Source organism: Carcharhinus amblyrhynchos, chromosome 2 (genome assembly GCF_965287045.1).
Source record: "Carcharhinus amblyrhynchos chromosome 2, sCarAmb.v2.hapA, whole genome shotgun sequence".
In the NCBI taxonomy this organism is placed as follows: Eukaryota; Metazoa; Chordata; class Chondrichthyes; order Carcharhiniformes; family Carcharhinidae; genus Carcharhinus; species Carcharhinus amblyrhynchos.
The window spans coordinates 58,769,224-58,781,907 of record NC_137325.1 but is presented as its reverse complement, the minus strand read 5'-3'; the positions used below and the strand labels follow the sequence as shown (position 1 = coordinate 58,781,907).

The window sequence follows — 12,684 nt, the reverse complement described above, 5'->3', positions numbered from 1 at the left end:
GGAAGGCGATTAAAATGAAAATCTTCGATTTAAAACTCTTTAAAACTTTTCCCTGAGCTCAAAACATAACCTAACAAGATTCCAATGGGCCAATATTTACAGTTACTTTCCACAACTGATATTTGTTTGATCCCAACAACATAACAATCATTATTTTTCCTAGCATATATGAATAGCTTTTTGTTTTCATTCTTCAGTAACCTTCAACATCATTGGTAACCAGATACATTTCAGCTTCCTTATAAAAAGAGTTATTCATAATACCATTAAACTTTTATTTACAGAGCTTTTTTTTACATAGCAACAAAGCTAAAAACAAAAGTTATTTTAATATTAGACACAGGGCAGGTGAAATTTATAGAGTGGTTTGAAATCATATTTTTTGGTAAGAAGAATAAAACAAGGCAAAATAAACTAAATAGTACAATTTTCAACCGGGATACAAGAAGGGGTGAAGTTACACAAATTTTTGAAAGTGGCAGGATGACTTGAGAAGCTTGTTAAAAAAAGCTTCCTTGGTTGTACTAATTAGAGCATGAAGTACAAGAGCAAGAAAGTTATACTAAGTCTTTATAAAACACTGGTTAGGCCTCAATTGTAGTATTGTATTTAATTTTGTGTAATTCGTTTTAGAAAGGGTGAAAAGGACAGCCATTCTCACTTCACCACTGGAATTCAGCTCTTTTGTCCATATTTGAACAAAAGCTGTAATGAAATCTGAAGCTAAAGGTCCCTGGCAGAACCCAAACTGAGCATCAATGAGCGGGCTGTTGCTGAGGAAGTTCTGCTTGATAGCACTATTGGTATCACCGTCTATCACTACAGAAGGTGATAAATTTTTCAAAAACTTCCATAGGTATTTACAGGCAATATAAGCTAAAAGGTACCACTCTGAATGGCATGTAGGAGCAGAGGACCTGGGTCTATATGTATACGAGTCATTGGAGCTGCAGGACAGATTAAGGAAGCAGCTAATGAAGCATAAAGTATCCTCGGCTAATTAACAGAGGCATAGCGTACAAGAACAAGGAAGTAGGTTGAACTTGTATAAGATACTAGTTTGGCCTCAGCTGCAGTACTGCATTGAGTTCTGTGATGTGGAGATGCTTGCGTTGGGCTGGGGTAAGCACAATAAAAAGTCTCACAACGCGAGGTTAAAGTCCAACAGATTTATTTGGTAGCTCAAGTTTTTGGAGTGTCGCTCCTTCTCCTGGTGAGTGAGGAGTTGTGTTCACAAACATGGCATATATAGACACAGACTCAATTTACAAGATAATGGTTGGAATGCGAGTCTTTATAGGTAATCAAGTCTTAAAGGTACAGACAATGTGAGTGGAGAGAGGGTTAAGCACAAGTTAAAGAGGTGTGTATTGTCTCCAGCCAGGACAGTTAGTGAAGTTTTGCAAGCCCAGGCAAGTCGTGAGGGTTACACATAGTGTGACATGAACCCAAGATCCTGGCTGAGGCCATCCTCATGTGTGTGGAATTTGGCTATCAGTCTCTGTTCAGTGATTCTGCGTTGTCATGTGTCGTGCAGGCTACTTTGGACAACACTTACCTGAAGATCAGAGGCTGAATGCCCGTGACTGTGTTCTGGGTACCACACTTTAGGAAAGAAGTGAAAGCACTGAAGAGACTGCAGAAAAGATTCATGAGAATGGTTCCAGGGATGAGGAACTTCGGTTATAAAGGTAAACTGGAGAAGTTAGAACTGTTTTCTTTGGAGAAGATAAGGCTGAGAGGAGATTTGTTAGAGGTCTTCAAAATCATGAGGTATCAGAACAGAGTAGATAGAGAAAAACTGATCCCACTAATGAAAGGATTGAGACTGAGGGTATGGATTTAAAATAATCGGGAGAAGCAAAAGCAACAAGGAAAATCTTTTTTACACAGTGAGTGGTTAATGTCTGGAATGCACTGCCTGAGAGTGCAGTAGAGGCACATTCAGTCAAGGCATTCAAAAGGGAATTAGACTTATTAGAAAAGGAACAATGTGCACGGTTATGGGATGAAGGCAGCGAATGACACTCGCTGAATTGCTCATTTGGAGAAAGGCCACATTGGGAAGAATAGCCTGCCTCTGTGATGCAACAAGTCTGAGATTCTGTGAAAAGATACCGAAGAGACAGAATAGAATGGTTCCAGGAACTTATGCAGACACACAGGAGAAGCTGAAGAGGAAATTTGAAGTATTCAAAATCATAAATGGTTTTAATAGAGTAAGGAGAAACAGTTTCTAACAGCAGATGGAATGACAAACAGGGACACAGATTTAAGATAATTGGTAAAAGAACTAAAAGTGACATGAAAGGTTACCAACCTGAAATGTTAACTCTCCTATTTTATTCCATTCTGTCTTTCTCTCTTAACATACTCAGCAGAACACTTAACTGCAAGACTGTATGTTTATATCTTCAGACTTAATTAAGATTTATCTGAGGAGCATTTTGCTCTTTTTTCTTCTTTGATCCTTCTACAGCCTTCCACAAGTCAACCAATCCCATTGTTATTTAATGCTTCTCTTCTGTCATTTAGCTCAGTGCATCTGCTCGTTTGGTTTCACTCTTTTCAAAACTTTTGCTATGCCTTTGACATCCTTCCTGAGCTATTGTGCACAGAACTGTACACAATTCTCCAACCAAGGCAATGACTTGTAAAACCTTAAAACTTTCGTACTAAATTCCCTTATTTACAAAGCTGAGTACCTTGTATGCTTTTAACCTGCTTATCGACTTGCTATCTCCAAAAGTTTGTAAATATGCACACCTCTGCTCCAAGTCCCTCTGCTCTTGCATCCACATAGATTACAATGTGCATTGTTACTGCTGAAATTCATCACTCCAAACATTATTGGAGAGATGCTGGTGAGTGGCAATATCATTTGAGTAATAAACCAGAAGCACAGGCTAATGTTCTGGGGACATGGTTTCAAATCTCACTACAGCAACTAGTGGATTTTAAATTAACTTAATAAATCTGGAATGTAAAACTGTTCTCAGTAATGGGGAACATGACAACTAGCACCAATTGTTGAAAAACCTATCCTAGTTCATTTTATGGAACATTTTGGGGAAAAAAATTTGCCATTCTTACCTGGTCTGGCCTACATGGGACTCTAAAATCATAGAATCGTTACTGCTCAAGAGGCAGCTATTTGTTTGCACCGGATCTTTAAACAAGCATTATGACTTAATACCACTCCCCTGTACATTGTTTCTATTCAACCAATTATCTAATGCCCTCTTTAATGCCGTGATTAATGTTTTCTCCACCATATTTTCAAGCCTGAACCACTTGTATGAATATGTTTTATGTCACATCACATTTGTTTTTTTGCAAATCACTTTAAATCTGCACCGTCATTCTTGATCCTTTTACAAATGGGGACAGTTTCTCCCTATATACTCCGTCCAGCCCTCATGATTTTGAGCATCCTCATCAGATCTCCTCTTAGCCTTCTCCTCTTCAAAAAGAACAGTACCAACCTCTCCAATCTATCCTTACAACTGAAGTTTCTCATTTCTGGAACCATTCTTGTAGACTTCTTCTGTACTATCTCCAACATGTTCACATGCTTTCAATAGTGTGGCACCCAGAACCATAAGCAGTATTCCAGCTGAGATACAACTAATGTCTTGTATAAGTTCAGTATAACCTCCTTGCTCTTGCATTCTATGCCCATATTAATAAAGTCTACAGTACAATATGCCTTACTAACTGTTCTCTTCCCTTATCCTGCCACTTTCAATGACCTATGCAAACACACACCCAAGTCTCTCTGCTCCCACATCCTTTATCCCTTATTTTGTATTGTATGTCCATGTTCTTTCTACCAAAATGTATCACTTCACACTTCTGTGCATTGAACTTCATCCGCCACCTATCTGCCCACTCCACCAACTTGTTTTGAAGTTCTACACTGTCTCTTCACAGCTTACAATACTTCCAAGTTTTGTGTCATCCACAAACTTTAAAATCAGCCCCTGCATACCAAGATCTAGATCATTAGTATGTAATAATAGTATCATCAGGAAGACCAATACCAACCTCTGGGAACACCATGACAAACCTTTCTCCAGCCTAAAAAATATCTCTTGTCAATTGCTCTCTGCTTCCTAATATTCAGCCAATTTTGTACCAATGTTGCTATCATAACTTTTATTTCATAAGCTATAACTTTTCTCATAAGTGTATTGCGTGGCACTGTATTGAATGCCTTCTAAAAGTCCATGTACACCACATCAATAGCATTAACCACATCCACCCTTCCTAATAACTCCTCAAAAAAGCAAGTTAGTCAAATATGATTTCCCCTTTAGAAATCCGTGTTGGTTCTTCCTAATAGATTCATAGTTTTCTAGGTGACTGCTAATTCTATCCTGGGTAATTGTTTCTAGAGACTTGCCCATCATTGATGTTAAACTGGCTGCCCTGCATTTGCTAGGGTTATGCTTACAACGTTTTTTGAACAAGGACCTAATATTTACAATTCTCCAGGCCTCTGGCCTGAGCGTCCAGAAGACTGGAAGATTATGGTCACTGCCCCTATAATTTCTATTTTCACTTCCTTCAACATCCTTGGATGCATCTCATCTGGTCCTGGTGCCTTGTCAACTATGAGCACAGTCAACCCTTTTTCCTTATTAATTTTGAACTGTTCTAGGGGCAGAGTTTCTTTGTCTGTCACTATGCCTTGGGTAGCATCTACCTCCTTGATAAAGAAAGATGCAAAGTATTAATTTGATATGTCAGCCATGTCTCCAGCCTCCATGAGAAAATTCCCTTTTGGGTCTCTGATCAGCCCTACTCTCCCTCTTACTATTTATATACCTATAGAAGACACCAAAATTATCTTTTATCTTGCTTGCCAGACTTTTCTCATAATCCCTCTTTGCTTCCTGAATGTGCTTTTTCACCTACTCCCTGAACCTTCTGTATTTCTCTTGGTTCTCAACTGTATTTTCTACCTGACACCTGTCATTAGCATACTTTTTCTCCCTTGTCTTAATTTTTATCTCATTTTTTCATCCAGGGAGCTCTGGGTTTGTTAGTCCTACCTTTCCCTCTTAAGGAATACACCTTGACAGTGTCTGTACCATCTCTGTTTTTTTTCAAAGGTAGCCCATTGTTCAGCTACAGTTTTTCCCACCAATCTTTTGTTCCAGTCTACCCAGCCCAGGTCCATTTTTGCCTCACTGAAGTCAGCTTTCCCATAGTTAATCATTTCTACTCTAAATTTCATATTTTTCTTTTCTATCTTCATCCCAAACCTTACAACATAATAACCACTGTCTCCTAAACATTTCCCCAACAAAGTGATTAATTACCCGGTCTGGCCTATATGTGGCTTCGGACACACAGCAAAGTGATTAGCTCTTAACCGCCTCTGAAATGGCCCAGCAAGCCACTTAGCTCAAGGTCAATTAGAGATAGGTAACAAATGATGGCCTTGCCAGTGACACCCAGATCCCACGAAATGAAGAAAAAGAAATGCTTCTGCCATTTATTTGTCAATTTCATTAGTCTATGTCCTCCTGAAGTCTTATATTGCTTGTTCACTAATTAAATTACCAGACTTTGCTTTGCCCAAACTTCTCAAGTATATTCCCTGAACCCAAATCTAAGATATTTATATGCAACAAGAGAAATAATGGCCCTAATACTAACCCCTAGAGGACTCCACTGCCTAAGTCCTCAATCAAGGTAAGCTTTACTATCCATCACCTACCCTAATTATGTATCCAAGTTACTACCAAAACTTTAATACAATGTGTTTTTATTTTCTGAATAAATGTGTTGTGCAATATTTTATTAAAAGTCTTTTCAATATTCCCATATACACCATGTATGTTCATTTGTTCTGAAGTGACTCAAATAGGTTCGGAACACATCTTGTCTTTCACAAATCTGTCTGTTGTCACTTATTAGCCCATGCCTCTTGATTGACAAATAATTTTGTCCATGACAAAGACTCCAATAGTTTTCCCAACACTCATAGAAACTACATGCCAATCAGTGTAACAAACTTATCCCTCCTTTTTTTGAGCAAGTGTAACATTTGCATTCCACCAGTTCTCTGGCATGACTCTCATAACACAAGGAGGACTGGAAGATTGTGGTCAGAGCTTCTCCACCCTAGCTTCTATGAGGAATCCTTGGACCAGTGCATTTGTTATATTGAGTAACACCGTTAAGTAACTGTTTATTGGTATTTCACTTGTTGAATATTTTTCCTCTTCCTCAGCTACTTTAACGCCATCCCCAATTCATGTCCTCTGTCCTCCACAGAAGTTTCTATAATTGTCTCTAATTAGTTCCACCATTCTTTCAGTGTGATCGTGCATTGTACAGAAATAACAAAATGTTTGGATTCCCTTGTATCTTACCTATGCTTTTTTTTGCCCTTCTTGAATCCTTTTTTCAAAAGTTTTTTTCTTCCTGAAAATGAGGAACCGCTCCCAGCATTAATTGCAGCAGAGCAAGTGTTGGGATGGGGGGGGGAAGGGTAAAACCCAACCCGATACTTTCTGATGGCTAAATGTTTATATCTGCCATTTCTCTAAACTCCTTTCCTCTCTACCATACTTGAACTTCTGAACAACATGCCCCTGTAAGTCTCTGTCGCTCAGCTGCCCTAACATCAGTGTTTCCCGCCCTCCCTCCTCTGACCCAAAGAAAACCACTTCTCGGTATCTGAGAGCGGCTGAGCTGTCAGACTGAATTGGCCAGAAATCAGAGTGGCAAATGCCTACGGCCATACTAGTCTGAAAACGCCCGATCTCGGAAGCTAAGCAGACTCAGGCTTGGTTAGTACTTGGATCGGAGACCGCCTGGGAATACCAGGTGCAGTAGGCTTTTGCTGCCAGCAGAGGCTGCCCGCAACGCGTTTTTTTATATATACTGTATTCATACATAATCTGAAAAAACATTACATAAATATTTCCGATCAGTGTAACATAAAATGCGACCACATTTACATTCTCCCTGGGATCCAAATTTATGCTGTGTTCAGTCTAAGAACGTTACATATATTTCAATACAAGTCCAAAGTTCTTAATGAAACTATGTACATTGATCAACCTACACTTTGTGGTGTTTTAATAGCGTTATACACGGTTAGCGATTATAGGCTCAGTGAGAGCAGAAAGGTTGAGGGGGTTTCAGTGGACGTGCGTGAGAAGCGAACCAGTAGTTGAGCAGAACACCTTAAGGTGAGTGGGCTTGTTAAGGGTGACAAGCAGATCGAATGACAGAGCTGGGAGGAAGTTGGACAATTTACTACCCCCGGCCTGTTATAATCTCTGAATTGTGTCTGGGAAGCAGTGCATTTAGTTCAGAGAGGAGAGGCTGACGGCGCCTCGGGCCTGACTGTCACTCGGTTCCTCTCTTACTTACCGGCTTCTCATTGTGTGAGCGGATGATTCAGAGTGTCTCCCTTGCCCTCTGCCATTCCCCTCGCAGTCCCAGGCCACCAGCCCTTAGACACCAGCAGCACCTCTTCACACGCCAATCAGAGCGCCGCATACTCAGGGAGCCAGCGCCGTTCACCCAACCAGTGGCCTCGACATTGCCGCGTGGCCAACTCCATGGTGAGGGGGCGACGCCGCCAGCGCGTGTTGCCGTGGAAACCAGGCTCAACCCTAACAACCACCTGAGGGGCGCCGGCGGCCAGCTCAGGGAAACACCAAGTGAAAACAATCGCACCGACAATAGGAAACCCTCACCCTGCTTAACCCCTTTCTCGATGTGGAGATGCCGGTGTTGGACTGGGGTAAACACTGTAAGAAGTCTCACAACACCAGGTTAAAGTCTGGTGTTATGAGACTTCTTACTGTGTTCACCCCTTTCTCAACAGCACCTCTATCTCCCCACCCACCCCTACAATCCTAAATCAGGCAATGTCAATCTGTTTGTGGGCTGCCTTGCCAGTTGGCACTTCCAACAAACCCATCATCCAATCCACCCTTTCATCCATGTAAGTACTCCTAGACTTAAAAGTCCAGAATATACCCATACACATTTCTTCAACTACTGACATCCACAGGCAACGTAGCAACATTCCGTCACGAATAGACATACATTGGTTATGTCAGCGCAATTGCTTAATTCTTAGACCATATTCTTTATATGCTTTGCACTTAGTACTGATAGTAGTGGCTACCGAGATGATGTCAAGGTCAGCTGTGACATTTATATTCTTCTAATGAATCCAATTTCATTGAACTTGTGGTTTTTCCTTTCAAAAACCTATCCGGAGAGGGGGAAGGCTTCAATGTCATTTCAACAATTTTCAATCATATCACAGATCGTAACATTTGCTTGGTTTGCCTACTGTGGACTTTACTATTTAATACCCATCCCCAATGCATCCTGCTGCGTGTTGAAAGTTGTTAAATGCCAATTATCAAGCAATATGGCATTTATTTTGTTACACCAAAGCTTGGATTACGGTACACTATACGACTTGCTACTCTTGAATGCCCATAATTTCAGACGCGTGTCTCAATTCAAGCATAGATATGTCTCATTGATGAACACGAGTTAAGTCGCCTTCTTGACCCTGCTTTATTCTGTGCGGCATGAAAACTAACACCTCATCCCGTGAGAACCAGAAGTATAACCGGGCAGTTTTCTATATAACCTTATAACACTAATCATTAGTTTTCAATAAAGAAGAAAAGCTGCGGTTGGCTTCTTGTTGGACATTTATAGCGAAAACTTAACTGCCATAAGCAGGCAGGCAAGTTCGAATGCTTGAGTTACATCTCCTCAAAGTGAAGTTGGTTCGGGATTCTAACATTAGCTTGTTCGTTGTTAACAGCAAAGTTTTGTAGGCGAGTTCGGAATCCCTTCGGATCTAACAGATAAATTGTACATATCGATAATAAATTAAACATTATGAATTTAAAGCAACTATTTCTCTGGCTGTCAACAAACATGCCAGAGTTATCCAGGCGAATTCACAGCTTAGAGTGCTTCTTTAGTGAAAGTGATGGTCTGGAAAGTTTTTGAACAGTGAAATTGAAGAACGGCCTTCTTTGAGACTGGTACTGCACTTCTTCCGACAGCGTGCTCTTACTTCTTGGTAGTCAACTCACCTGTCTCGCATTTCACTCACCTCGATCTGCTCTTCCCTGCAGCCAGTCTCCGTTGCAGCATAAGGCAGCTTAAACAACCCGATCTTGCACCTCTTTCCATGAGAGGGACAGAACCAACTGTACCAGAAGCAACACCAGCAGCAATACCAACTATCTTCTCCTCAAGCCAAACACCACTCCGCAGCAGGGGTGGGGGAGGGGGTTAAAGATTCAGCATCGAGGAAGCAATACAGATAGAGGATCAGTCTTCTCGACATATATGAGCATCAATACCCAAGGAGGCTCAGACTTTTCAAGAAAGTCATCACTGTTATGTGCAGTATCCTGGAAAAGACCTTATAACAAAGTGTATTCACTGTACTGCTAAGAAGTGTGAGGTCATGCAATTTGGTCGCAAAAATGGGAAAATGACTAAAAGGGGAGAGACTTCGGTGTGCCCCGTGCCGAGGGATGTGTGTCCTCGTTCATGAGTCACACAAAATTAGCATGCAGGTACAGCAGATAAGAAAGAAAGTGAATGGAATGTTGGCATTTATAGCTAAATGAAATAAAATATAAAAGGTAAGAAAGTATTGTTGCAACTATACAAGGCACCTGGAGTATTGTGTACAGTATTGGTCCCCATACTTGAGGAAAGATGTTGTGGGCATTGGAGGCAGGTCAGAGGAGGTTCACAAGATTGATTCCAGTGATGACGGGCTTGTATGATGAGAGATTGAAGTTTAGGCCAATATTCTGCAGTTTAGAAGAATGAGGGGAAATCAAATCGAGGTATCCAAGATGATAAAAGGTATGGATAAAGTAGACGTGAAGCAGATGCTTCGGCTGGTGGGGCATTCTAAGACAAGAGGTCATAGTCTTAGGATAAGGGGTAGCAAATTTAAAACAGAATTGAGAAACTACTTTTCCCAAAGGGTTGTGAATCTGTGGAATTTGCTACCCCAAAGTGCAGTGGATGCAGGGACAGTGAGTAAATTTGAGTTAAACATTTTTTTTATTGGTATTGGGTTGAAGGATTATGGGGGGGGGGGGGGAGGGAAAAGAAAAATAGGGATGAGGAGCATATCAGCCATGATCAAATGGCAGAGCAGACTTGATGAGCTGAATGGCCTAATTCTGCTCCTATATCTTATAACTTACAGTTCCCCAAAGATATATACTCTCTTCTGCAAGGAGAGAAAACAAAGTCAAATTTAAAACAATGCATTGTGTGATTATAAGGCAAGGTGACTGAGACATGGGTGAGATGGGACAAAGATAAAGATGATGACTAATGTTGGTTAATCAGATAGTGTGGTGCCTGGGGAGCAAAGAATAAATGGAGCTGCTGTTCAGGAAAACGCTGGGAAAATCAGAGTGTAGGACTTGGTACCTGAAATGTTGTGGAGATGCTGGCATTGGACTGGGGTATGCAAAGTAAAGAGTCTTACAACATCAGGTTAAAGTCCAACACGTTTATTTGGTAGCACAAGCTTTCAGAGTGTCACTCCTTCTTCAGGTGAAGGAGTGACTCAGCTGAAGGGGTGACACTCCGAAAGCTTGTGCTACCAAATAAACCTATTGGACTTTAACCTGGTGTTGAGAGATTTCTTACTGTGCTTACCTGAAATGTTGTCAATGAATTCACTCCCTTGACCTCATCCATGCATGTCTGCTTTATTTAATAACAGAAACATAGAAACTAGAAGCATGAATAGGCCATTTGGCCATCGCGCCTGCTCCGCCATTCGTTTTGATCATGGCTGATCACCAAATTCAATATTCTGATCACCCCTTCCCCCCAATATCCCTTGATTCCTTTAGCCCCAAGAGCTATATCTAATTTCTTCTTGAAATCAGATGTTTTGGCCTCAACTACTTTCTATGATTGTGAATTCTACACGTGCATCACCCTCTGGGTGAAGAAATTTCTCCTCACCTCATCTCTCACTCTTCAAAACCCCAGTGAACATAATCCTAACCGACTTATTCTCTCCTCATATGAGACCTGCCATCCCAGGAATCAGCCTGGTAAACCTTCGCTGTACTCCCTCTATAGCAAGGGTATCCTTCTGCATACAAGGACACCAAAACTGCACACAATAATTGTGGTGTGGTCTCACCAACACCCTACACAATTTTAGTAAAACATCCCTTCTGATACTCAAATCGTCTCACCATTTGCCTTCTTTACTGCCTGCTGTACCTTCATATCTACTTTCAGGGACAGATGCACGAGGACAATAAGATCTTGCTGAGTATCCATCTCTCAATTTACACACATTCATGAAATTATTGCTACCAAAGCAGATAACCTCACATGTATACGCACTACACTACATCAGCCAGGCATATGCCCACACATGATATGGAGATGTTGACATTGGACTGGGGTAAACACAATAAGAAGTCTCACAACACCAGGTTAAAGTCCAACAAGTTTATTTGGTAGCAAAAGCCATTAGCTTTCGGAGTGCTTGCTGCTCCTTCATTAGGTGAGTGGGAGTTCTATTCACAAACAGAGCATATAAAGACACAAACTCAATTTACAAAATAATTTGGTTGGAATGCGAGTCTTTACAGGTAATCAAGTCTGAAAGGTACAGATAATGTGAGTGGATAGAGTGTTAAGCACAGGTTAAAGAGATGTGTATTGTCTCAGATGCAAATAGTCCGGAAACACTACACATCCCTTTAACCTGTGCTTAACGCTCTTTCCACTCACATTATCTGTGCCTTTGAGACTTGATTACCTGTAAAGACGCCATTCTAACCAAATTATTTTGTAAATTGAGTCTGTGTCTTTATATGCCCTATTTGTGAACAGGACTCCCACTCACCTGATGAAGGAGCAGCAAGCGCTCTGAAAGCTAGTGGCTTTTGCTACCAAATAAACCTGTTGGTCTTTAACCTGGTATTGAGAGACTTCTTACTGTGTATGCCCACACACTCAGCTATCCAAATCATGCTAGAGCATCTCTGCATCCTCCGCACAGCTTGTCCTTCCACCCAATTTTATATCATCTGCAAATTTGAAGATAATATATTAATGATTTAGAAGAGGTAACTAAATGTATGTCGAAATTTGGGGTCCAAGCACAGATTCCTGCGGAGCCCCACCAGTCACTGTCTGACAATCAGAAAAAGACCCATTTATGCCAACTCTTTGCTTCTCATCAGCTAGCCAGCTTTCCATCCATCTCAAGACATTACCTGCAATCTCACGTGCTTCAATTTTACAAACTAATCTGTTACGTGAGAGCTTGTCAAAAGCCGTCTGAAAGTCTAAATAAATTACATCCACTAGTTCTCCTCCATAAGGACTAGAAGCAGGAGTAGGCAATTCATCCCCTCAAGCCTGCTCTGCCATTGAATACTAATCTCATCTTTACTCTCCCGCCCCTTCTCCATGACTCTTCAATCCACCACTCATTAAAAATCTATCTCCTCCTTAAATTACTCAATGTCCCAGCATTCTGGCCACAGATTCACAATACATTGAGAGAAGTGATTTCTCTTCATCTGTTTTAAATCTGCTATCCTTTATTCTAAAACTATGACCTCTTATTCTAGATTGCCCCACAAGAAGAAATATCCTTTCTCCACC

At 40.9% G+C, this 12,684-nt stretch overlaps 1 protein-coding gene and 1 pseudogene across 1 annotated transcript in view; one reads left to right on the top strand and one right to left on the bottom strand.

The window, feature by feature from the left end:
* The window catches only part of nek10 (NIMA-related kinase 10), a 265,380-nt gene extending 257,902 nt beyond the window's left edge, over window positions 1-7,478 (bottom strand). Inside the window, exon 1 of the mRNA XM_080206316.1 lies at window positions 7,396-7,478. The gene's annotated coding sequence lies outside the window, so the exon portion shown is untranslated. The remainder of the gene's footprint in view (window positions 1-7,395) is intronic.
* On the top strand, window positions 6,747-6,855 carry LOC145361858 (5S ribosomal RNA; annotated as a pseudogene).
* Window positions 7,479-12,684: the final 5,206 nt, after the last annotated feature.